The 26,695-nt window shown below is 44.3% G+C and overlaps 1 long non-coding RNA gene across 1 annotated transcript in view; it reads right to left on the bottom strand.

Moving 5' to 3' along the window:
* The window catches only part of LOC126985101 (uncharacterized), a 114,046-nt gene extending 87,646 nt beyond the window's left edge, over window positions 1–26,400 (bottom strand). The window contains exon 1 of the long non-coding RNA XR_007738300.1: window positions 26,294–26,400. This is a non-coding gene — a long non-coding RNA (uncharacterized LOC126985101). The remainder of the gene's footprint in view (window positions 1–26,293) is intronic.
* Between the last annotated feature and the right edge of the window lie 295 nt (window positions 26,401–26,695).

A 26,695-nucleotide genomic window follows, 5' to 3' on the forward strand; every position in this document is an offset into this window, starting at 1 on the left:
GCGGGGTATATTATAGGTATAGAAAGGTTTGAAGAAGGTAAGGAGGGTAAAAAGGAAGGTAAATCTCTGGTGTAGCCTTTTAATTTTTGTTTTCATAGAGATAAAGTTTAGTTACAAATATTTCCTTTTAAAACGCGCTGGACATCCTTCACACACAAAAAAAACAAAATACAATAAATAAATAAATAAATATATAAGTAAGTAAAATATACAGCTCTTAAGTACATAGAAACCGATTTACAGTGCTTTTGTTGTTGTCGTTTGTACTAGTGGTAAAAGTAGTAGTACAAATTGCAACAGTAGCCGCAGGAATGAGAAAAAAATACAGTAGTAGTAGTAGTAGGTGGTGATGGTGAAGTAACAGAAGTAGTTACATCGTTATCACAATATCACATCAACCTAAATTTACTTATCTTCCATTAGCGATTATCTTTCATTTGCTATTCTATTTTCTTTCTTTCATCGTAACTTCTTTCCTTTTCTTCTCCCTTTTCTATTTTCCTCTCAGCCCCTTTCTCTTTCCTTCTCATTTTCTCTCTAACGAGTGTGTGTGTGTGTGTGTGTGTGTGTGTGTGTGTGTGTGTGTGTGTGTGTGTGTCAAGAATGTGCGTATATGTGCGTGCATGTGTACCCGCGCGACTGCCTGCCTGTCTGTCTGTCTGTCTGCCTGTCTGTGTGTTTTACGTAGCTACTTAGTCAGAGAGGAACCGCTTGGGGCGCTCACCGGCAGATGCCATGCTGGGGCAGGACGGGGGCGGGACGGGAGAGACGGGGATGAAGGGGGGGGCGAGGCGGCGGGGCTGGGCGGGGTGCTAACGGGGGTGGGAGCTGAGTTAAGAGCTGGGTACGGGACGGGGGCGAGGTGGGGTGGTGGGTGGGGCACGTTGGGGCAGGCGGGGCGACGTAGCGGACTGGGGCGGGGCTGGGCAGGTTGGGGCAAGGTGGAGTAAGGTGGAGTAAGTTGTGTTTTGGAAGGAGGTGAAGCAGGGTGGAACGGGGTGGAACTTGAGGGCAAGTATTGTGTGGAAGTGTAGTGACGTGGGTGGATGATCTTGGATGAGGGTGGATGAGGGTGGATGAGGGTGGATGAGGGTGGAGTAAAGTGGAAGAGGATGGGTGAGGCTGGATGAAGGTGGGTGAAGGTGGATGGGGGTGGATGAAAGGTGGATGGAGGTGGATGAGGATGGATAAAGGTGAATGAGGGCAGATAAATGTGGATGAAGTTGGATGAGGGTGGATGAAGTATGGATAAGGGAGGATGATGGTGGATAAATGTGGGTGAGGATGAATGAGGATGAATGAGAGTGGATGAGGGTGGGTGAAGGTGGGTGAGAGTGGATGAGGGTGGATGAAGGTGGATGAGTGTGGATGAGAGTGGACGAAGGTGGATTTAGGTGAGTGAGGGTGGATGAGGGTGGATGAAGATGGATCTAGGTGGATGAGGATGGGCGAAGAAGTGGGTAAAGAGGTGGATGAAGTTAGATGAAGGTGGATGAGAGTGGATGAATATGGGTGGGTTCTTAAAAAGTGTGAAACGGAATGTTCCTAAAAGCGTTAGAGAAATGAGAGCTCTGCCTAGTAAGAGAAAGGTTGCTGGATGGAGTGGGTAAGATAGGATATGAAGGATAGTGTGGATGAGGGTGTGGGTAAGGATATGGGTGGGTGGGGTTTGAGAAGGGGGTACTGGGTGGGTAATTTGTGGGTGGGTGGGTTGTACTTCTAGGGTGATGCAAAATTAGGAATGTGTTATGAATAGGAAATAAAAAAAATAACTGGGTCTGCTGTGGTAGTAGTAGTAGTAGTAGTAGTAGTAGTAGTAGTAGTAATAAAACCAGGAGCAGAAATATCAGCAGTAGCAGCAGTAGTAGTAGTAATAGCAATAGCAGTAGAGACGGCAGTAGTATTAACAGGAGTAACAAGGGCCGAAGCAGTAACAGCAGAAAGAACAGTAGCAGCAGTAGTAGTAATAAGCAGAGCCGGCAGCAGAGACAAGTAGTTAGGGGTGGTGGTGGTGGTGGTGTATGTGAGCACCAATCTGTGGGTCACCTTTTACACCTGAGCCAGAGGAATGTGGGTCACGGAGAGGCGCCGGACCCGGGGCAGCCGCGTCCTGGGGCTCCTCCCGGGGCTGTGCGGCGGCGAGGAGGAGAAGAAAGAGGGGGAGGAGGAGGAAGATGAGGAGGAGAAACAGTAAAAATGTGAGTTGAAAATGGTGCAAAGATGAGATACAAAGGGATGAAGAGAGTGTGAGTATGAGGAGGAAAAGGAGGATGAATAGGAGGAGGAGGAGGAGGAGGAGGAGGAGGAGGAGGAGGAGGAGGAGGAGGAGGAGGAGGGTGTGGGAGAAACAGTAAAAATGTGTGTAGAAAATACTGCAAAGATGAGGATGAAAAGGATGAAGAAAGTATGAATAGAGGATAATGATGATGATGATGATGAGGAGGAGGAGGAGGAGGAGGAGGAGGACGATAAATTATAGACAAAAGTAAATATGGGTGTTGATAATAGGTAAAAGAAAAAGAAAAGAAAGAAAAGAGTATAACAAGAAAAGGAAAAGAAAGAAAAAGTATGGCAAGAAAAATGAGGAAGAGGAGAAACAGGAAATGGAAAAGGAGGAGGATAAGTAGGAGGAAAAAAAGGAGAAAGAGGAAAAAAAAGGAGGAGGAAGAAGAGGAGATTAAGATGATACAGGCGTACGAAGAGTTGAAAGTGGTACCGAAAACAGAGGAAGGAAGAGAAGAAGAAATGGAAAAAGATTATAAGGGAAACAGAATAAGGAAGAAACAGAGGTAGAAGATGAGACGGAAGCAGCTGAAGAGGAGGAAAAGGAAGAGAAAGAAAGGAAGTGAAAGACGGTGGAGTAAAAAATGCGTGAAGAGGAAGAAGAGGAAGAAGAGGAAGGTTATAAAGAAAACAACAAAAGCAAAAACATGAGAAGAAAGAAATGGAAGATGAATTATAAGAAAATGAAAAGATGAATTGAATGGAGACAGCAGAGAGGTGGAGAGGTGGAAGGGTATTAAGAGCAGAAGGAGGAGGAGGTTGAAGAAGAAGAAAAATAAAAGAAGAAAAGCCACAGACAATGGAGGTGTAAAGGGAGCGTGAAGATGAGGAAGAGGAAAAGAAAGAGGAAGAGGAACTGGAAGAGAAAGGTTAAGAAAAGAAAAAGAATCAAGAGGAAAAATGTGAGAAGTAAGAAATGAAAGACGAATAAGAAAAATAAAATGAAAATATAAAATAAAGACAGACGAAAGGTGGAGAGGTGGAAGGGGGGTAAGAACAGGAGGAGGAGGAGGAGGAGGAGGAGGAGGAGGAGGAGGAGGAGGAGGAATTAAATCGGCCTATATCCGTTACCCGCCACGCCTGGGAGATAAAGAAAGTATTTAAGGCATTGGATTAAATGGTCAGGCTGTCTTGTTTTTTTCTTTTAATGAAGGAGAAGGTGGGGAGGAGGAGGCGGGAGAGGAGGAAGAAGAAGGAGGAGGAGGAGGAGAAAGAGGAGGAGGAGGAGGAGGAGGAGGAGGAGGAGGAAATAGTAATAATAATAATAATAATAATAATAATAATAATAATAATAATAATAATAATAATAATAATAATAATAATAATAATAATAATAATAATAATAATAATAATAATAATAATAATAATAATAATAATGATAATGATAAGAATAAGAATAAGAATAAGAATAAAAATAATAATAATAATAAGAAGAAGAAGAAGAAGTAGAAGAAAAAGAAGAAGCATGGGTGAGTATGCCATAAAGATATTTTGCTTATTACAAGGTTACATGATTTGGTGGACTCGTTTGTTCACTAGCCGCGTCACCAGCAGAACAAGCTTAGCTACTCTTGGAATGTGAATAAGAACATAACATGAGAACGTAAGGAGTCTGCAAGAGGTCGGTTGTCCTATACAAGACAGATAGTTTAATCACAACGAAAGAGAGGTCAATGGGATTCTCAGAGGAGTTGGTCGTTTCTGCACTAATTACTTCAGTGGCAAGTTTGTTCCAGTGGCGTATTATTCACATCGAAAAAATCCTAACAAAATTATCTTCTGCATCTCCTTTCCTGAAGTTGTATACAGTTGTCTCTACTCCTAGGATCAGTAGAGAGTTCTACATAATAACTTTGAGAGATTAGTGATGTTGAACGTGCCGAAATAGTTAAGCCCTGTATGACATCCCTTTTTGGTCATCTCTTTTCCAGCTTTGAGAGTTTGTCTCTTGAGTCGTTCTTCGTATGTCTGCGCCGTCAACGATGGTTTAATTTATAGGGCGTGCCGTTGTACTCATTCCAGAAATTCGATGTCCTTCTTCCAATTTGGGGACCAGAACTGCACTTCACATTCCAGTAAGGTCTCATGAAACATTTATCCAAAGAAAATATGACTTTGAGATTCACACCCAGTCGAGCGAATTCGTGGCTGGAAGCGCTAACGACTATAACACGTAGATGTTACGGGACTATTTTCTCTCCTATATATAATGATAAATGTTGTCCTCTCTACCCCTGGGAGCTTATCCCTAAAGACGTTCCGTAAGAGTGGTCATAAGAGGGTCTATAAGACTGACATTTAGATAACCCCGAGTTGCAGGGAGGCGGGGCAGTTTACGTGCAAGATTCAAATTGGCTTTTTTATAGTCTGGTCTCGTGGACGTGTTGTCAGCGAGTTCGTGCCCGGGCCTGGTACTAAAAAGAATTAAGTGGTGATCGCAGCCACTATTTTTTTTTTCACTCACCTCACAGTCGCGTATGAGGTCAGGGTCAGTCACCAAGACCAGGGGCTTGTATTTGACGCCACTTCGGAGGAGGAGGAAGAGGAAAAAGAAGAGAAAGCGAAGAAGGAGGAGGAGGAAGCAGAAGAAGAGGAGAAGAAGGAAGAAACATGGAAACATGGACTAGCAGGCAGCAGAAAGCCTGTTGGCTCATTACTAGGCTGCCTGCGTTCAGTGATTTAATCAATCCGTTTGCCATAGGAGTGGCTTGCAGGGAAGGATTAAAGCACTTGTGTATCTACTCTTGGGAACGTTCAGTTCACTCCCGATACAGCAAAGTGGCGATCAATGCATTTCTTGAAGGAGTTGATGGTCTCTGCGCTAACCACTTCTGCAGGAAGGCTGTTCCAGTGGCGAACAACTCTATTCGAGAAATAACTCCTGCCGATGTCGGTATTGCATCGCTTTGCTTGAATTGATCTTCCGTTGTTTCTTGTTCTCAGGTTAGTTTGTAGCGTGAAGAGTTTGGAGTGATCAACGTTGCTGAGCTTGTTCAGGTACTTAAAGACTTGTATCATGTCTCCCCGCAGTCGTCTCTTTTCCAACGTGAAGAGGTTGAGTCGCTCGAGTCGCTCTTCATAGGGCTTCGTCCTCAGTGATGGCATCATCTTCGTGGCGCGGCGCTGTACTCTCTCAAGTAATTCAATGTCTTTCCTGTAATTAGGAGACCAGAATTGCACGGCGTATTCCAGGTGGAGCCTTACCAGAGAATTATACAAGGATAACATAACTCCCGGCGTCTTGTATTCGAAGTTCCTCGCTATGAACCCAAGCATTGTATTGGCTTTCTTACAGGCGGACTTGCAGTGTTTTGTTTGTTTCAAGTCACTGCTGATGGTGACCCCGAGGTCTCTTTCCTCTTGCACAACATGTAGTGGTTCGCCACCCATGTGGTATGTGTGGTTGCTGTTTCTGGATCCGATATGCATTACTTTACATTTGGCAGTGTTGAAGGACATCTGCCATTTTTCTGACCACCGAGTGATCTGGTCCAGGTCTCTCTGGATAATTTCGCAGTCTGCCGTTGTGAGGGCCTTCCCACCCACCTTTGTGTCGTCGGCAAATTTTGAAAGATTGGATTTTAATCCTGGTTCTAGGTCGTTGATATATAGGAGGAGGAAGAGGAGGAGGAGGACGAATAAAAACAGGAGAAGGAGAAAGAGATAGAGAAGGAAGAAGAAGAGTAGGAGGAGGAGGAGAAGGAGAAAGAGGAGGAGGAGGAGGAGGAGGAGGAGGTCAGGTTAACGTTACTTTTCATGTCTGTATAATATAAAACCCAATTTTTTTTTATCTACTTATTTTTTGCTTAAAACTTTTCTCCTGCAGTTTCTCGAAGTCAGGAAATATCACTTGGCTGGTTCCTTTCTTTAATTGATTTCTTTTATTTTCTTTCTTTTTGTGTGTGTGAGTGACTTGTGAGATTCTCGTGTGTGTGTGTGTGTGTGTGTGTGTGTGTGTGTGTGTGTGTGTGTGTGTGTGTGTGTGTGTGTGTGTGTGTGTGTGTGTTTATATGTGTCGGTTTATCTGTCTGTCTGTCTGTCTGTCTATCTGTCTGTCTGCATGTCTGTCTGTCTATCTGTCTGTGTCTGTCTGTCTGTCTGTCTGTCTGTCTGTCTGTCTGTCTGTCTGTCTGTCTATCCATCACATGTGCACTGTTATGGTTCAGAGTTCGCCCCTTGCACAAAAAAAAGCAGGCCTCAGTTCGAATCCAGGTCGGGGCAGAGGACACGCCCGCCACCCCGCCGTCCTTCCTTGCCTGAGGGTTGGTCGATATGTGAGCAGCTGGAGGATTCTGTTTTTATCTATTTTTATCTCTTATTATGTTTTTGTTTTTTCTTTCACCGCCCACCTCTATTTCCATCGTTCCCTTTCTCTTCTATCTTCCTTTTTCTCCTTTCCCGTTTTCCTATCTCCGTTTCTCTTTTATTTTTCAGATTTGTTTTCCTACTTCATCTCCATTTCCGTCTTTTCCGCTCTTTTCCAGCCCTTGTTTTTTTCTTTCTTTTCTCTTACATTTCCACATTTGCTTTTACCTTTATTTTCTATTCCTCTTTCCTTTTCTTTCGTCGTTTTTCCCTTTCTCTTCTATTTTTCAGTTTTGTTTTCCCGCTTCACTTCCTTTTCCGTTTTTTTTCCTTTCTTTTCCAGTGTCTGTTAATTTTCCTCTCCCTTTACACATCGACCTTCGCTTTTCCCGTTCTTTTCTATTTTTTTATTCCTTTCCCCTCACACCTCTTAATCTGTCTTTTCCTTTTTTTCCCAACCCTTCTCCCCTTTCCACTCTCCCACTTTTACCTTGTTTTTTCCCTTTATTTTCGAATCTCCTTTTCTTCCATACCCTTTAAACTCCAATTATACACCTTTTTTTCCTTCTCTACTATTCGTTTGTTATTTTCCTTCCCTTCAATTTCCGCCGCTCCTTTTCCTTTCTATTCTTCCTTTCTTCCATTCCCTTCAACCCCCAATCTTCTAACATTCTTTTCTTCAATATGTTTTTTTTTATTTCTCTACCTTTTTCTTCTTCCTCTTTACATGTTCCTTTTTTTTCAGTTATTTCTATTTTCACCTTTCCTTTTCTTTTTCATCCTTACTTTATTTCCTTTAACCCCTATCTTCTCATACCCTTTTCTCCTACATGTTCTTCCTCTTCTTAACCTTTATTTTTCTCTTTTTCTTTTACATTTTTTACAATCTTCGTCTTCATTCTCTCTCTTTTCTTTCGTTGTGGACACCCGGGGGAGGCAAGCCAGTAGAAACCACAGCCACCCGGATGTCGAACTCGGCCCGGTGGTCCTATTGTCAACGAGCCAACCAAACACTTAGAATGCAAGGGAGACGAAAGTGAGCACCGAAGCAACGCGTAGCAATGAGCGTACGTGGGGCAGGAGGAGGAACACAAAGAAACACAAAGGAAGAACAAACAACAGCAGACCTGATGGTCCTTGCGAGGCTGTTTGTGACAAGCTACACTAACTATCTAATCAAAGGTGGAAGATGAAGGACAGCAAAGGCGAAATCTCCTCCCCCCCCCTTCCCATCCCTCCAGCCAAAGCTTGCAGGAAAGGAAAAAGAACCATGCAGCATGGAAAAATTGCATAGAAATTATGTAGGAAAGAGGAAAAAAACTACCATTATTGCTACCACTAACCTGGCGATAAAAACGGACAAGGACACCAGTATTCGAAAGAACTTAACGTTATTACGACAATGAGTAATATCTTAGTTACTGGTTGGATTCAAAATACTTGTCTAATTTATTCTTGAAGGTCGTAACTGTTGTACTATCAACGACATCACAGGGTAGAAAATTCCAAACATTAACGACTCGATTGAAGAAGAAGTGTTTGGCTTCGTGCGATGAGAATCTTTTACCACTTATCTTGAAATTATGATTTCTTCTTGTTCTATTTGATCGATCAATTGTAAAGTAATCTTCCGCATTAATATCACTGTTTATTTTAAACATTTTAAACACTTCTATTAGATCGCCTCGCATTCTTCGCTTTGATAGACTGAATAAATTTACTACTTTAAGCCTTTGTTCATAAGATAAATTTCTCAACCAAGGAATAATTTTTGTTACTCTCCGTTGAACCCGTCCTAACTTTTCTATGTCGTTTCTGTAATAGGGAGACCAAAACTGTACACAGTACTCTAGATGTGGTCGAATCAGCGAATTATACAGTATTAATGATATAGTGATTCCAAGATCATTTTCTTTACTTACTGCAGAAAGTTGTTGGCCATTCATTACGTAGTGAACGCGATTGTTATTGTTTCCGATGTGTAACACTTTACATTTGTCAACGTTAAATTTCATTTGCCATCAATTGGTCCAACGTGCAAGTCGATCTAGATCTGATTGTAATGCTTCTTCGTCGAGTGTCGTAGTTACCTCACTAGCGAATTTTGTGTCATCAGCAAATTTTGATACTTTGCAAGTGAGCCCATCATCGAAATCATTAACATAAATTAAGAAGAGCATGGGGCCAAGCACTGATCCTTGAGGTACGCCGCTTCTGACATCGAGCCAGGTAGATGAAACACCGTTTAGAACTACTCTCTGTTTCCGCTCAGAGAGCCAGTCCACAAGCCAATTGTGAATGTTACCCGAGATACCGTGCGCCAATAGTTTACTGAGCAATCGTTTGTGGGGGACCTTATCAAATGCCTTTTGAAAATCCAGATATATGATATCTACTGATCTGCTTTCATCGAACACATAAGAAATATAATGAAAAAAATCAAGTAGGAGGAGGAGGACGGGGAGGAGGAGGCGACGTTGTAGGGATTTTTTATTTTAGTTCCTTTGGATTTATTATTTTCTTCCTTATATTTTTTCCTCGCTTATTTTCTTCTTTGTTTCTTCTCGTTCTCGCTTTCGTTCTTGCTCCTCTTCTTTGAATCCTATTTCTCCTTTTCTTGTTTTTCCTTTCTTTTTTTTCCTTTCTTTTTTTTCTTATAGCTTCTTTCTTTTACCATCTTTTTTCTTTTTCGACCTTTTTTTCATATATTCTTTTCTTTTTCTTTATCCTCTTTCTTTCATTTCATTTTCTTATCTTCTTTTTACTTCCTTTTTTTTAAGTCTCCTTTTTTCTTTTCCTTTTCTTTTCCTTTCCTTTTCATTCCTCTTCCTCCTCCTCCTCTTCAGTACGTGTCGAGACCAACAGGTTAACATACCTGGGCATACTTGTTGTCGCCTCTGCCTTACACCGCCATCAATACACGTCACTTGTAATTAAACTCGGCTACTACCTGTACTACCTGCGCGGGATCTTCCACCTCGGCATTCTTCTCCGCCCTGACAAAACAATGCTAATTACTCCCAGGTATTCTATGGAGGTCTAACTTTACTGGCGTGTAACTCTATTTTAAGCTCTACCTCATCTACGTCGCTTTTAAATATAATTACCTAAAAGTACCTAAGTATTTCACGGTGTACCTATTTCTTCTTTCTTCATTAACATACAATGGCGTGTTGATTATCATAATGGAGTCGATTTAATTCATTCGTCACGTCCCAGTTTAGTATCAATTAATTTTCATCTGTAACCATATTTTTGTATATAAGTAAGTTGCCTTTATTTACTGACCTATCTTAGAATACTGTCTTTTCTACCTACAAATAATTCTCTCCCTTAGTTTTCGCTTTACTTGCCTCTAAGGACGAATAATTTCAAATTCCTCTTTTTTTCCTTTCATCTTTAACCTTATTTTCACATCAGCTTAATTGTCTCTCTTTACTAACCTCATACGCTGTCTCTTTCGATCCTTAAGTGTTTCTTTCCTTAATTTTTCCCACATTAGCCCCTAAAGACATATAATTTCTATTTCCCTTATTTCTTTTTCACCTTCAACCATATTTCCCATCAACTTATCTCTATACTGACCTCTAATATGTTGTCTCTATTGATGTACACAAGTATTTATCTCCCTCAATTTTCATGTTACTAATCTCTCAGGACGCACTATTTCTTCTTCCATTTCTTTCCTTTCAACTGTAGCCTTATTTTCACATAATGCAAATCGTCTCTCTTTAATGACCTATAATACACTATCTTTCTATATACAAGTGTTTCTTTCTTTCATTTTTCACATTACTAACCTCTTCGGATATATTTCTTCTACTTCTGTATATTTTATTTCCTTCCCTTTTCTACACAGTTCTTGTTATCGTAAAGTATCGGATTGCATTACTAAATTTGGCTCAGAGTTACGCATATTTCCCCTTTTCCTTTACGAGTTAACACCATCTCTCTCTCTTAAACAATCACTCGACATGCATGATTTGTACATCTGAGTCGCGTTTTTCTTACTTAGCTTTCAGTTCGAGGTTAATCAGCACGCAGAAAAAAAAATAATCAAGCCTACACAATACAATAAAGTCTTTAAGAATCTTTTCACAACGTCTACGCAAGCTCAGAGTACACAGCAAAAAAAAAATTAAAAAAAATAAAAGTACGCATCAGGTCACATATTTTCTTTCTTCTCCAGTTTTATTTCAATACAAGTAAACAAAACGAACGCTTGAAGGACACAGCAAAACAAACAAACAAACATACATACAAACAAGCACAAAAAAAAATATACATGCACATTATCAAGAGACAACATACATTTTATTTTTCATCACATCAATAAAAGACAATATCCAGTTCAATATGCAGGTTAGGTTTGCATTCTGGTCACATCCGCCACGTCGGGGTGTGCTTCTGCTCGGCGGGAGGAGGGGGGAAGCGTGGGGGGGGAGGGGGGCGGGGGAGGGGGGGAGGGGGCGCGAAGGAGAGGCGACAGCTATAGGCGTGACGGGCATGGCTAAGGCGCTGATGGAAAGTCTGACTGAGGGAGGTACTGGTGGTGGTGGTGGTGTTGGAGGTGATGGTGGTGGTGGTTGAATTGAAGGAGAAGGAGGAGGAGGAGGAGGAGGAAGAGAGAAAAGTAGAACAGGATAAGCAGATATATTTATTTTAATCTTGTTGCATTATTCATATTACTCTCATCTTTTTTCCTCTTTTCTTCTTTCTTTTCTTCCATTTTTCTTGTTTCCTTCTTTATCTTGTATACTCTTCCTCTCCTGCTACGTATTTTTCTTTACATTCCCCTGCCACCTTCCCTTCCCTCCCCTCTTAAACGATCCCTTCTAATTATTTTTCTAACCCCTTCTTTCCTGCATCCTCTCCCCTCTCCTCCCTCCTTCCCTCCTCTTCCCTTCGTCTCTCTTACTTCTCTCCCCTTTTTCTTCCCTCTCTTCATCACACAACCACCCTTCCTCTTTCTACCCTTCCTCCTTTTAACCCCCCCTCCCCCCGTTTCTTCCCTTCCCCTTCCACTAACACGCTCCATCCACTGGTGATCATCTTAATTTCTTAACTGACTCCTGGTCATCCTTTCTTAGCCGTTTCGGTGAAAATATTCTCACTTGCCATAGACATATCGAAAGCTTTCGATAGAGTCTGGCACAAGTTTTTGTTTTCTAAACTACCCTCCTACGGATTCTATCCCTCTCTCTGTATCTTTATCTCCAGTTTCCTTTCCGGCCGTTATATCTCTGCTGTGGTAGACGGTCACTGTTCTTTCCCTAAACCCTAAACAGTGGTGTCCCACAGGGCTCTGTCTTATCTTCCACTCTCTTCCTGTTATTCATCAATGATATTTCCGCAACAAACTGTCCTGTCCACTCGTACGGTGATGATTCTACTCTGTATTGTTCAACTTCTTTCAACAGAAGACACTCCCAACAGAAATTACAAGACTCCAGACTGGAGGCCGAAGAACGCCTAACCTCAGACCTTGCTATCATTTCTGATTGGGGTAGGAGGAACTTGGTGTCCTTCAACGCCTCAGAAACTCAATTTCACCACCAATCAATTCGACACAATCTTCCAAACACCTATCCCCTATTCTTCGACAGCACTCAGGTGTCACCACCTACATTAAACATTCTCAGTCTATCCTTAACTCAAAATCTTAGTTGGAAACTTCACATTCCTCTCTTACTAAATCAGCTTCCTCGAAGTTGGGCGTTCTGTATCGTCTCCGCCAATTATTTTCCCCCGCACAGATGCTGTCCATTTACAGGGGCCTTGTCCGTCCTCGTATGGAGTATGCATCTCACGTGTGGGTGAGCTCCACACATACAGCCCTTTTGGACAGAGAGGAGTCTAAGGCTCTTCGTCTCATCAACTCCTCTCCTCTTACTGACAGTCTCCTACCTATTAAATTCCGCCGCAGTGTTGCATCTCTTTCTATTTTCTACCGATATTGTCATGCCGACTGCTCTTCTGAACTTGCTGACTGCATGCCTCTCCCCCTCCCGCGGCCCTGCTGCACTAGACTTTCTACTCTTGCTCACCCCTATACTGCCCAAATCCCTTATGCAAGAGTCTGCATCTTCATTCTTTTATCCCTTCTGCTGGTAAACTCTGGAACAGCATTCTTTTATCTGTATTTCCACTTGGCAATGACTTGACCACTTTCAAGAGAGGAGTATCAAGAAACTTCTCCCGAAATCGACCTCTCTTTTGTCCTCTTACTCTGTCTCGTTTTGTAGGAGCAGCGCATAGCGGCCTTCTTTGTTGCTGTTTTTGTTTTGCTGTAAAAAAAAAATCTATACTCCACTATCTTCCCTTCTTCCTTATCTTCCTATTTTTCCTTCCCCCTTCCTTTTCTCTTTTTCTCTCTTTCAGCATGACAAAAAAACACCACATTTCCTTTTATTTATTCTTTTTTTCGTTATTTATATTATTCTTCCTATTTCATCATTTATTTTTGTGTGACTGTTCCTTTCTACGTCTCCCATTTCACGTCAACGAGCGTCCCTTCCTCAAACACCCCTCTCCGTCATCCTCTTTCTCACATCCCTTTTTCTCCTCTTCACTCCCATCACCACCATAGCCATGCTTCATTTCCCTTCCCTTCCATTCCATTCCCTTTCCTTTCATCCCCTTCCCTTTATTTATCTTCCTTTCCCTGCCTTTTCCTTCCCTTCCCTACCATTTCCTTTCCTTTCCTTTCCTTTCCTTCCCTTCCCTTCCAATCCCTTCCCTTCCCTTCAATTCCCTTTCTTCTTCCCATCCTTCCTTCCTTCCATTCCCTTCCTTTCATCCTTCCTTCCCTTCATTTATCTTCCCTTCCTTTCCTTTTCCTTCATCCCTTCCTTCCTTTAATTCCTTCCTTTCCCTGCCTTTTCCTTCCCTTCCCTTTCCTTCACTTTCCTATCATTCCCTTCCCTTCCCTTTCCTTTCATCCCCTTCCCTTCCCTTCTCTTTATTTCTCTTCCTTTCCCTGCCTTTTCCTTCCCTTCCCTTTCCTTCCCTTCCCTACCATTCCCTTCCTTTTCTTTCCTTTCCTTTCCTTCCCTTCCCATCCTTTCCATCATCCTCCACCTCCTCCTCTTCCCTCCACCTCTTCACAGCCTACGACTCCTCTTCCCCATCCCTCCTCCTCCTCCTCCTGCCCACACCTCCCCATCCTCTTCTACCTCCTCTCCGCGAGTCGTGTTGGGGATTCCGCCAGACGCCAATTTAAGCAAGAATCACAGTAATTAGGAGTCGAGATGATACGCTCCCGTTGGCTCCCATAACTGTTCCCGTTGACAGAATGGCCAGAAACAGTTTGGTGCGCTTTACCTTCTGGGTTTTTTTTCTTCTTTTTACGTCTTCTCTCTCTCTCCCTTTTCTCTGTTTTTATTTTTTATCAACTCTCTTTTTATTCACTTTAGTTGTCTCTACTCTTTTCTCTTTTCTATTTTCTCTCTACACTCTTCTTCTCTCTACTTCTTTCTACTCTCTTCTCTCCTCTTTTCTATCTGTTATCTACCTTCTTATTCTCTCTACTTCTCTCACTCACTTCGCTCTTCCCTTCTGTCTTTCATCTACTCTCTTCTTATCTCTACTTCTCTCTACTCTACTCTCTCTCTTCTCTCTTCTGCTTACCCTCTGTCTCTCTTTTTCCTTCTCTCTTATATAATAACACACACACACACACACACACACACACTCACTCAAGCAGCATGTCCAGAATCTTCTTCCAAGTAGGTGGATGAGGTGAAGGAGGAAGAGGAAGAAGAGGCGGTGGTGGTGGTGGTGATGAGGGAGGAGGAAGAGGAGGATGAAAAGGTGGGGGTGGATGAGGTGAGGAATGGCGGGTGGAGACGTGAAAGGTGAAGGGTGGAGAGGAGGAGGAAGAGGAGAAGGAGGAGGAGGAGGAGGAGGAGGAGGAGGAGGAAGACGAGAAATAGAGCGTAAATTGGAGCAAGAAAGATCAAAAGAATGTGAGAGAATGAAGAGAAAGAGGACACAGAAGGAGGAAAAAGGAGGAGGAGGAGGAGGAGGAGGAGGAGGAGGAGAAAAGTAGAGCAGGAAGAAGAATAGAAGAACAGTAAGATGACGAGAAAGAGAACAATGATAAAGGGAGGAGGAGTCGGAGTTGGAGGAGGAGGAGGAGGAAGAGGAGGAGGAGGAGCAAAAGGGTAAAAGATGTGAAAAAAGAAAGAGTCGGAGAAGGAAGAGAAAAAGGAGGAGGGGGGAGAGGAGGAGGAGGGGGGAGAGGAGGAGGAGGAGGAGGAGGATTAGACATTTTAGGAGGCCATGTGTATGAAAACCACAACGTCACTACAGAGAGAGAGAGAGAGAGAGAGAGAAAAAAACTGTACAGGATAAATACGACCCCTCCCCCCTCCTCTCCTGACACTTATTAGCTAAATGTGCTGTAAAATATAGACTGGAGAGCATTTAATTTGAGGCAGTGGAAGGGCGTGTGCTGCTTGCTTAGCCCTCTCTCTCTCTCTCTCTCTCTCTCTCTCTCTCTCTCTCTCTCTCTCTCTCTCTCTCTCTCTCTCTCTCTCTCTCTCTCTCTCTCTCTCTTGCTCCTATCTGTGGTTCCTTTGTTTCTTTTCGTATTTTCTTCCCACTCCTTTTTTTCCTTCCTTCCTTCCTTCCTTCCTTCCTCTGTTGTGTTTCTATCTTTGCTATGTTTCTCTTTTCTTTCTCTCTTTTCTTTTCTTTCTGGGTTTTTTTCTATCGCGGTTGTCTCTCGTACTTTCTTCACTTTCTTTTTTATCTATCTTCGTTCCCACATCCCGTTTTCGTTTTTTATATCAATCATTAGAACATAGAATCATAAGATGGGAGTCTGCAGGAGCCCGGTAGGCCCATAAAAGGCAACTCCTGTAAACCTAACCCCACTTAACCTCTCCATCCATGAACTTATCTGACCTCTTCGTGAATGTGTCCATCGTATTGGCACTCACAGCATGTCTGCCAAGCTTGTTCCACTCATCCACCACTATTGGTAAACTAAGTCTTGCCTATGTCTTTGTTGAATCTGGTTTTAACCAATTTAAACCCATTTCTACGTGGCCTGCCCGGCTCTCCTATCAACAAAACCTTATTAGCATCTCCTTTATGAAAGCCCTTCATCCATTTATAAAACTCGATAAGTCTCCTCGCTCTCTTTGCCTATATAAATATAAATTTAAAATTAGCTCTTCCTACCCTGTTTCCCATTTCCCTGTTACTTTTCTTCCTTGTTTGTTCTTCTTCTCTGTTTCCTATCTTTCTATTTGTTCATATTCTTGCGTCTCTTTACATTCTCTTCTTTCTTTGTTTATTCTTTCTTCTTTCTTTCTCTTCCTATCCTCGCTAGTCTCTGTGTCTTCTGCCTTTTGTTCTTGTCTCTCTCTCTCTCTCTCTCTCTCTCTCTCTCTCTCTCTCTCTCTCTCTCTCTCTCTCTCTCTCTCTCTCTCTCTCTCTCTCTCTCTCTCTCTCTCTCTCTCTCTCTCTCTCTCTCTCTCTCTCTCCTACACTCTACCCTTTTTTCTCTACTCTGTTTTCTCCCTCTCCCCCACCCTCAGCTCCCCCCACTGCCGCACGCCCACCCTCTCTCTCTATCCTTTCTCTCTTTCTTTCTCCGCTAGATTTCACCAGGGCAGGGGAGGGGAGGCAGGGGAAGGGGGTGCAAGGGCGGGACGGAGGCAGAGCAAGCAGGGCAGGGGCGGAACAGTGGCAGGGCGGGGTTGGTTTTCTCTTTCTCTCTGGCGCGCAGAAGGTCTGGGGTACCGTAAGGTCAGCCCATATATGCCGGGTCCCAGGCAGAAGGCAACGATACCAGGTCCTCCTCCCCTCCGTGTGTGTGTGTGTGTGTGTGTGTGTGTGTGTGTGTGTGTGTGTGTGTGTGTGTAGGGAGGGGGGTGGTAGGGGAGGGATATTTTGTGTGCGAGGAGGAAGGGAGTTGTGTGTGTGGGGGGGGGGAAGGGGGGTTGTGTGTGTGTGTGTGTGTGTGTGTGTGTGTGTGTGTGTATGAGTGCATCAGATAGCCTCGGTCAGGTGTCACACGCGGCCGCACGTCAAATTACAATATTGTCCGTGGCCACAGCGAGGAGGAAAACTTTTTTCTCTCCCTCTCTCTCCTCGTGCTGTGTTGTTTTGATTACTCGGTTGCCTTTGTAACTTAAATTAATGTCTTTATTTTGTTAATTTTCGTTCCCTCTATAATTTCTTCGGAGACTGCAATCTTATTTTATTCAATACTTTTTGCATGAAACTTGTTCGTTCATGTGAGTTGATTTTGTTCATCTGTAGACTCGCTGCTGCTGCCCACACCCGCCATACACACGCCGCCCCGGGACCCGCAGTGCTGCCTTAATTTCCCCGTGCGTGGAGGTGCTTGGCGGAGCGTCGTGTTTGCTGCTCCGGACTAGACAAACAGCGATTTATTAGGACGCCTCGGTAACAAAATTTTTGCTTAACTAAGAAAGAATGAACAAGTAAAACAAGCGAATAAAAACGGGAGAGGGAAAAGGGAAGATGAGAAGAGAAATATATATATATATATATATATATATATATATATATATATATATATATATATATATATATATATATATATATATATATATATATATATATATTAATTCGTAACCCGTTGGTGCTGGGAAAGCCGGACGAGGTGAAGGAGGCTGGACGGGGGCAAAGGCGAGGCATGATACCAGACAGACGGACAGAGAGGCAGAGACAGACAGAGAGGCAGCCAGACAGAAGGTTCAACTTTCCTTCTTCCTTGCTTCTTGGTCTTGCTCCCTGTCCCCCTCCCCCCCCTCCTGTGGCTTTTCAGAACCCGCCTCCACGCTCCTCACACCCACATTGAGTCAACCGGGGAGGCAGCCAACCATGCAGGCAGCCATTCAGCCAATCAAATGGCTTGACAGTAAAGTTGCCGATCAACCAACCAGCCAGCCAGCCAACCAGCCAGTTACCTAGCCAGCCAATCAGACAACCAGTTAGCCAACCACCTAGCCAGCAAACCAGGCAATCCACCAAGCCTCTTCCAGTCAACCAAGCCAGCCTAACTCCTCCCTCTCCCCCCTCCCTCCCCTTTCCTTCCCCCTCCCCATCCCTCCCCCCTTCCCCCTCCTAACTCATACGCCTAACCCTGATTTGCGCCGTCGCTGTTACTTAGCAATTTTCCATTCTCGGTAATGTATTGGTCCCAGCCCGCGGCCCGTCACCCGGGGACACTCACGGGCCTCGCCTCCCCGTCACCCGCCGCAACATACGAGCCTAAATTCAATATATGAACTACTTAGGGAAGCCTTGCATTTACGTTTTATCGCAGCAGTAATGACAACAAATTACAGAGGCCTCGCCAGCCCGCCTTGGCTGAAGCAGAACCTCGCATTGGGGGGGAGAGGGGAGAAATAGGAAGAGAGAGGTGAGGGGGGTTCAAGGGAGGGGTGGGGGAGAGAGAGAAAGAGAGAGAGAGAGAGAGAGAGAGAGAGAGAGAGAGAGAGAGAGAGAGAGAGAGAGAATGAAGAATAAGGAAGGAATAAGTAAAACAAGCGAATAAAAACGGGAGAGGGAAAGGGTAAGATAAGAAGAGAAAGCAGAATAATTGAACTTGGAGGTATGCAGTGAGGAAGAGAAGGAGGATTAAGGTGAAGAAGAGCAAGAGAGGAAAAAGAGGACTGGGGAGAACTCAAAAGAAGCAGCAACCAGAGGAGAAGGGGAGGTAAAAGGAGCAGGAGGAGCTTGGGGAGGGAGGAGGAACGAGGAAGGGGAGGAAAGAATGAGGAGGAGGGAGAAGGTATGAAGTTGAGGGGCATTGGGGAAGGGGAAGGCAGGAGGAGGGGGAGCATGGGGAGGAAGGAACGGGGAGCAGGGAGAAGGTATGAAGTTGAAAAATATTGGGGAGGTGGGAGGAATGAGGTTGGCGAGCGAAGAGAAGATCTGAAGTGGAGGGGTCTGAAGGAGGGGGGAGGGAGGAGGTTGGGGAAGAAGGAGCATGGGGAAGGGCGAGGATGGGGAGGAAGAAATGGGTAGCAAGAAGGTTTGAACTTGAGGGGTCTTGGTGAGGGGGGGAGGAGGTGCATCTCACAAACTGGTGACAACCTCCCCAAACTTCTATTCCCCTCCCCCCTTCCCATCCCATCTCCCCTCTCCCTTCCTAGGTCGTCGGGGTCGCGGCATCTGGTGAAGGGAACAAATACACCAAGGGACGGACGCACGCACGCCGCAGCGACCGGGCGGGTGGGTGACTTATGTAAATGTCTCTTTGAATTAACTAGAATCGCTAACGAGGCTGCACCCGACCCAGTTCCTCTTCCTTGTTCTGTCTAGAGTACGAGTGTTGGCCCTGTTGTCGTCACCCCGCCACAAGTTGCACCCCCGCTGCCCCCCGACCCCACCCACCCCGCCCCATGCTACCTGCTGCACCCCGCGCCCTCGCAGCACCGCAGCCACAGGCGGGGGCACGCAGGGACTGAATGAAACAGAACTGAAACTAATTGGAAAAATAGGTGAACTGAAATTTAATTGAAACCGAGAAAAAAATATCAAACAGATACGTTATAATTACGTGAACTCCTATTGCACATGTTGCATTAAATATTTTGTCGTGTGTGGGCAGCGTGTTGCTGCTGCTCCTTTAGCTTCTGGTCAGGTTGTCCATTTTATGAAACAAGTTTTAGAGAAAAAAAGTAGAGAGAGAAAAAAAAAAAAATATATATATATATATATATATATATATATATATATATATATATATATATATATATATATATATATATATATATATATATATATATATATATATATATATATATATATATATATATATATATATATATATATATATATATATATATATATATATATATATATATATATATATATATATATATATATATATATATATTTTTTTTTTTTTTTTTTTCGTTAAAGGTGATGGCTAATTCAGCGTTGATTATTTTCTTCAGTACATTCTCTTTTTCTCGTACTAGAGTTTTATTCTCTTTATTGAGGAGTGAGATGGCTTGTCCAATTAGAGACGTGTAATAAACGGCGTCGATGTTGCCCAACTCTGAAAAAAATAATCTGCATCGCACAAATTACAATCCTTTGATAATTAGTATCAGTCGGAGCAGCGGCTGCCGAGTTGGCGGCGGGGAGACTCACGGGGCGGCGAGGGCTGGGTGGCGCGGGGTCGGGGGGCAATAAATAGGTAAGGGGCTGGGCAGGTGGGATCAGATCCAAGGAACAATAATAATAATATTTGTAGTTATTATTGTTGGTCTTGTTATTGTTATTGTTGTTGGTAACTCCATCCTAATGAAAATGATGAAGCTTCTGACCTTCTGGAGATACACACTGAAGTCAGGCGGCTGTCAAGGTAAATTCTCAGAGTTACTTTTTGTTGGCTATAATTATACTTTTTTTCCAAGGTTTTGTTGCTATCTTTGATGGACTGCGGAAATCCGAGCATAACATTGTTTACTCGGCAAATGTAATCACGAAGTTGAACGAGGACAGCTTACAAATGCAATGAAAGGTGGTTAGTCTTAAACCAGTTCTCTCCGCGTCCCTGGTCAGGTTACGCTCATTCAAACGTGACGCGTCCCGGCAGGAGCTCCTCCCGCCCTGGCGCTGCTCTGGACGGGAGGAGAAAAGGCTGCCGGGCGACAACCTCGAGTCTTGCTGACATTTGGCCGACCTCAAGGGAAGCATGGCTGGTATATTTCTGGGTTCATTTCTGCTTCAAAGACCAGACTGAGTGATTCATTCCATCCTGGGTAATCACCCGTGAGTAAGGAGAAGCGGTCGTGGAAGAACTGAGTTGTCCTCCGAATTAACAATGAGCCCGAGCCAGAGTACAGAAAATCAAATCCAGTCTTTTTAAATACAGAAATGTATTTTTGAGTGTTACCCTGAACTGGAAAAAAGTGCAAGGTGTTTTTCGCAGCCAGTGTGTTTAGTAGAGCGTGACTCCAATGCAATCAATAAGCTTCTTTACAAACAAAAAACGCGACGATCGAAAACGTAGCATCTTCCAGCATGACTTGAAGAAGCTCGTGTCCTGCACCGAGCACACGCACCCCCCCCAAGGCTGACAATAATGCAGTGGATTCTTCCTAAATATATTGTTTATTAGGTTAAGCTTTAGCAGTGAAACACACTCTCTTCTTAATTGTATTTCATTGGCATTTACTTCGTTGAATTTTGCAGCAAGCCTGGTGTCAAGGTGTGTGTTTGTATCGCGATGGAGGGAAGGGGCGGGGCATCAAGGGTGGGCGGCAACCCGAGAACGTTTGATAACCACTGATAACCTCACAACAGCAGGTGCAGAGTTCGATGAATAAAAAGCTAAATCAAAACTCATCATAGAAATCACCATAAATAAACATTACTATTTCGAGTCACCAAGTATCTCTTCGTTTTCATCCCTTTCCTTCGCTTCCCGGACGTCGATCCTGCTCATAGGGTTGTTTATGAACGAAACAACCCTGACTGGAGGAGGCCAAGGCGACGCCCACGCACCTCATGACTCGGGCAAGTTGATTGATTCTGCTTAAAGTGGCTTATTTTTTTTTTTTTACAGCAGAGGAGACAGTGCAAGGGCGTTAAAAAAAAAGAAAATAAATAATGAAAAAAAAGCCCGCTACTTACTGCTCCTAAATAATTATAATGGAAAGGATACCTGCGTGGGAGCTTGCTCGGAGTGGAGACGGAGGGTGAGTGAAGAAACGCACCCCCTGACGTATTCTCACCGTTAGTTACTTGTTCAATGAGTAGCAGCTTCCTGCCTTATAGTGTGTCCTGCCTTGGCTCTGCTCTTCGCGAGGGGCGTCGCGGGGCAACGCTAAATTGGAAACACATTTTGGGCACTTCCTGTCCCCCGTATAAGGCGTGTCTCCATTCTCCGCGGGAAATAACAATAATTTTCGCGGTCTGAGGTGCGAAGATGAGGGTCCCGCCGCCCATTATTTTTAAGAGACGGTGAGTTATCGTGGCCGTATTCAATAAGAGGAAATCAATGTATATCAAGAAGCAAAGTGTATGTTTTGTATAAATATAAATATGAATCATCACTATCAGCAGGAATCTCTCATCATCAACACCTATTATTGAACAGCCGGAGTTATCAACGAGGTGTGGCCGGCACGCTGCGCCACATCTCAGGCTAATAATAAATTTAACACACTCCTCCTCCAACCCAGCACTGCCTCCCCCTCCCCCCCTCCCCCAGTGCCTTCCCCAGTGCCCCCATTACGTCACCCTTCCCTTCACCGCCATGGGTTTAAACTGGATAAGTTCAGATTCACTAAGGTCATAGGCAAAAAATTGGCTTACCAACAGAGTGGTAGATGAGTGGAACAGGCTTAGCAGTCATGTTGTGAATGCCAATACGATAGTCACATTCAAAAATAGATTACATAAATTCATGGACGGTGATGTTAGGTGAGGTTAGGTTACAGAGGCTGCCTTGTACAAACCTACCGGCCTCTTGCAGATTCCTTATGTTCTTTTGTTCATATGTCTCCCCATCACTTCTTCAACGCCTCCCCCCTTCCCTATATACCTATCACCAGTGCCTATTCTCCAATGCCCACTGTCCTATTCCCTTTCTTCATCCCCTTTCAAACGTCCCTTTCACCCCTCTTCGTCCCTGTCCCTTCTTTTTTTCTCTTCCAACTTTCTTCTTCATCCCCTTTCAAACGTCCCTTTCACCTCTCTTCGTCCCTTTCCCTTCTTTTTTTCTCTCTTCTAATGCCCTTCATATCACCTATCTACACTTGTCTTAACTTCCCCCATCATTTTCCCCTTTCTTCCTTCTTCTCCCTCTTCACTGCCTACCCTCCAATCCCTTCTTCCCATCGCCTAGCATCCTTTTTCTCTTTCTTCACCCCCATCATCTTCGTCTTTCCTCCTTCCTCTTTCTTCCCTAACTGCCTACCCTCAAGTCCCATCTCTCTATCACCTAGCATCACTTTTCTCCTTCTTTCCCCATCACCTTCCCCCTTTTCTTCTTCCCTTCCCTCTCCCTACACTCTACTAACCTCTCCCCATCACTAACAACATTTTTCCTCCTCCTTCCCCTCATCGCCTTCCCCTTTCCTTCCTCCTCTCTCTCCACCACCTTCCGATCATCTAACAGATTTTCTCCTCTTCCCCCTCACCTTCCCCTTTCCCTCTTCTTCTCCCATGTCACAGCATCCCGACGTCTTGCCCCTTCCCCTCCCCTCCCCAGCCATCCTCCGACACAGCCTCACACATCCCCACACGGTTCTCACCCCCCCCTCCTCACCCCCCACACATCCCCACACGGTACTCTCCCCCGCCCCACTCCGATCAAGTTGCTTTCCCCATCAATTGTAAACACGTTGCTCTGGACACAGACACGTACCCTCCTCCTTCTCCTCTCCCCCTTCCCTCCCTTCCTTCCCTTCCCTTCCTTTCCTTTCCTTTCCTTCCCCTCCTTCCCTTCACTTCCCTTCCCTTTCTATGGAGAACTAAAGAAAAGGAAAGAGAAACAAGACAATACATGAGAGAAAGAAGGAAACTGTCGAAAGGCACTTCTGTAAACAAGGCAAAATATACAATAATAAAACGGGAACCGACACTTGAAATTAACATACATGAAGGACGTGTATGCGACCGCCGCGGCACACGTGAGCGACATGAAAGCGTAGGGCGGAGAGACGAAAAAGGAATGACAAAGACGAGAGAGAGAGAGAGAAATGACAGACAGATAACAGCAGATAACGATTCTTTCTCCTTTCTCACTTCCTTTCTCATTCTCTCTCTCTCTCTCTCATTCTCTCTCTCTCTCTCTCTCTCTCTCTCTCTCATCCCTTTTCTCACCCTATCTCTTATCCCTCCATTCCTTCTCCTTTCCTCCCTCTCATCCCCTCTTCCCTCTCACTTTCCATCCCTTCTCCCACTTTCCTTATCTCCCTTTCTTTCTCCCCTCTCTCTCCTCTCTTTACTCTCCATCCTTCCTCCTTTATGCCATCCCTTCCCCTCTTCCTTCTGCCTCCTTCCAACTCCTTCATCTTGTCTCTTTTCCACTTTCCTCATCTTCTTTCTCCATTTCCCCTCCCTTACCCCTCCTTTCCTTCCTTCCTTCCTTTCCCTTCCCCCTCCCTCTCTTCATTCCTTCCCTTTTTCTTCCTCCACTTCCTCTCTCTCCCTTTCCGCTCCTCATCTCCCACTCTCAACTCTCCTTCCTCTTCCTTTTCCCTTCTCCTCTTTCTCCCCTTTCTTCCCTCTCCTCATTTCTCTCCTCCCCAACTCCTCCTCCTCCTCCTTCCCTCCCGTCAAGTCCGTCTATCATCTCCTGCCTCTTCCTCCCCTCCCCTATTCCTTCTCCCTCCCCTCCCTCCCCTCCTCCCCTCCCCCCTTTGCAGCGATGATGATAAATTGACGGGAGACTTAATTAGGCGTGGCAGCCGGGCGAGAGCAGGAGGAGGAGGAGGAGGAGGAGGAAGACAAAGCACCTGATCGGGAGGAGTGGTTCTTGTGTACCTACCTCTCTCGACGAGGAGGAGGTGGAGGAGGAGGAGGAGGAGGAAGAAGAGAAAGATGTGGAAGGCTGACATTCACACCGTCCTCCTCGTCCTCCTCCTCCTCCTCCTCTCCTCTCCTCCTCCTCCTCCTCCTCCTCCTCCTCTTGATCTCTGAGACTTCGCGGCACCCACACACACACCCCTCCCCCTCCCCCTCCCCCTACACGCCTCCACCACGCCCTGCACACGCCTCCTCTTCATTTGCCTATGTTCACACACGCACAAAACACTCCTATACAACCCCCTACACGCCTTACCCACGCCTACACGAGTTTATAACACCCTACTATGCATTTCTGCGGCAGACAAACGGTGTTTTTTGCAGATATCTCCTAAACTAATCGTTGGATGAGTATGATATTTCAGCACACTACCTTGAACATCCGTTCGTAATTTTTGGTTAACATACCATATTGCTATATGTGTTATGTGAGGAGTTTACTGAGTGATATTACGCCTAATCCAGTCATCATATCAAAGGTGTTACACAGAATCGGACGAGTGTGGGGTACTCGTCTAACCCCTCCACCACCACCACCACCACCCTGAAGAACCCCCAGACCACTCCTTCTCTACCCCAGTATCACATGACCCTCTTCCCCCCCCCCCCCTACTCACACCATCAGCCTTCCACCTGTGATTTTTTTTCCCTATTGTAATTACATACGTATAGGTATAATAGTTACATACGTCAGTATGTACATACATATCATACATTAATAATATTATCTAATACAATTGCTGGTATATGTGGACATGAAAACCAGACTGGGTCAAACGACCGTTAAAGCAATAGCTAATTCCGCTGTTAATCTCTCTCTCTCTCTCTCTCTGACTTTTACGCATTATACACATATGTATAGATTAATAAAAATATATGCAGTTTATAATTTATTGATAAAAAGAATATACAACAAACAAGTCAACAAAATAATATTATATATAAACTGGACCACTTTTTATGATCAATAGGCAGACAGTACGCAATAAGAGTATTAACTTTTCCTAACAGTAGAAGGTCCAAGTCACAGGTAATTCCAGCACATCATGTTCACGTGGTTGACCATAACGACTGCAAACATGGCTCTCCTATATACTACACGTAAACGTGCTGTTGTACAGTAATTATCAACGTGAACCACTTCTTGCCTTCATGAAATTGTACCATACTCTTAGGAAATAATCATATCTATACATACACACTTACAGAACATTATAATGTATAAATACAGTAGTGGGAAGAGGAGAGGAGGGATAAAGAGGCGGGGGGACTTCGAGACAGGGGAGACGTAGGTTAGGAATGGTTTGGGTGTGTGAGGCACACTTTCATTCGAATGCGTGAACATGACTCGTCGGCTTTGTGTTATTTTTCACGAGTAAACTCCTCACATAACATATATAGCAATGTGGTATGTTAACCAAAAATTACGAACGGATGTTCAAGGTAGTGTGTTGAAATATCATACTCATCCAACGATTCGTTTAGGAGATATCTGCAAAAAACACCGTTTGTCCACCGCTGAAATGCATAGTAGAACGTCTTTAGCTTGTTAACACGCCACCTACACACCAATACACATTCATACACGCCTTCCCTACGCCCACACATGCCAACGACACCCTTCACCACGCCTGCACACGCCCACAACACCCCATAGAGTCCTAAAACACGAACCTAGGTCACCTGCACGCCCCCTCTCCACGCCTATACATATCAATACATGCCCCCACCACGCCCATACGATTCTATACACGCCTACATTCGCTAACGACACCATGAAAAACATCCAGAACACGACCTTAGCTTACCTACACGACCTCCACGTCTATACACGCCTTCCCCACGCCCAAACAAGCCAATGACACCCTTTAGCACGCCTTCCCCACGCCCAAACAACCCAATGACACCCTTTAGCACGCCTTTACGATGCCCAAAAAACTAATTCATTTATTGGGGTATGCAATCGATAACTACAGTGATCATAATGGCGACGGAACACAATCAAACACTGAACACAAACATAACATCACATACGCTTATAAAATGCCATACGCACATAATAAAGTTCTTAAATAATAACAAAACACTAACTACCATTAATTAACTGCAGCCAAACTCACTAAAACACTTCCTTATAATCCACATCCACGTCTGACCCACGCCTGCTCACCTCTCTATGCCCGCTACACGCCTTCTCCAGGTTCTCAACTCCCAGGGCGTGGCAGGGCGTGGCGGACGGCAAGCGGCACCTCCCACGCCTCCTCCGGTCACTCGTATACTGATCTCCAAGCCCGGCTAACTGGTTCACTGGTTCACTGGTTTAATGGTTCACGCGTTTGAGGCCCCGAAACTCTGAGACAATGAACCAACCGATCGGGAAGAAAACGAGCATGAGAGAGAGAGAGAGAGAGAGAGAGAGAGTACTTACCCCCAAAACGCAAAAGAGCACAAGAAAAAGAATATAAAGAATGAAGAAGATGAAAGAACAAAAGGAAAAAAATAATAAAAAAAAGAAAGAAAATAAAAAGAAAATGATATTTGAGGCGAGCATCGAAAAGCCGTTCCAATCCAG

The sequence above is a fragment of the Eriocheir sinensis genome, chromosome 58, assembly GCF_024679095.1.
Source record: "Eriocheir sinensis breed Jianghai 21 chromosome 58, ASM2467909v1, whole genome shotgun sequence".
Taxonomy (NCBI): domain Eukaryota; kingdom Metazoa; phylum Arthropoda; class Malacostraca; order Decapoda; family Varunidae; genus Eriocheir; species Eriocheir sinensis.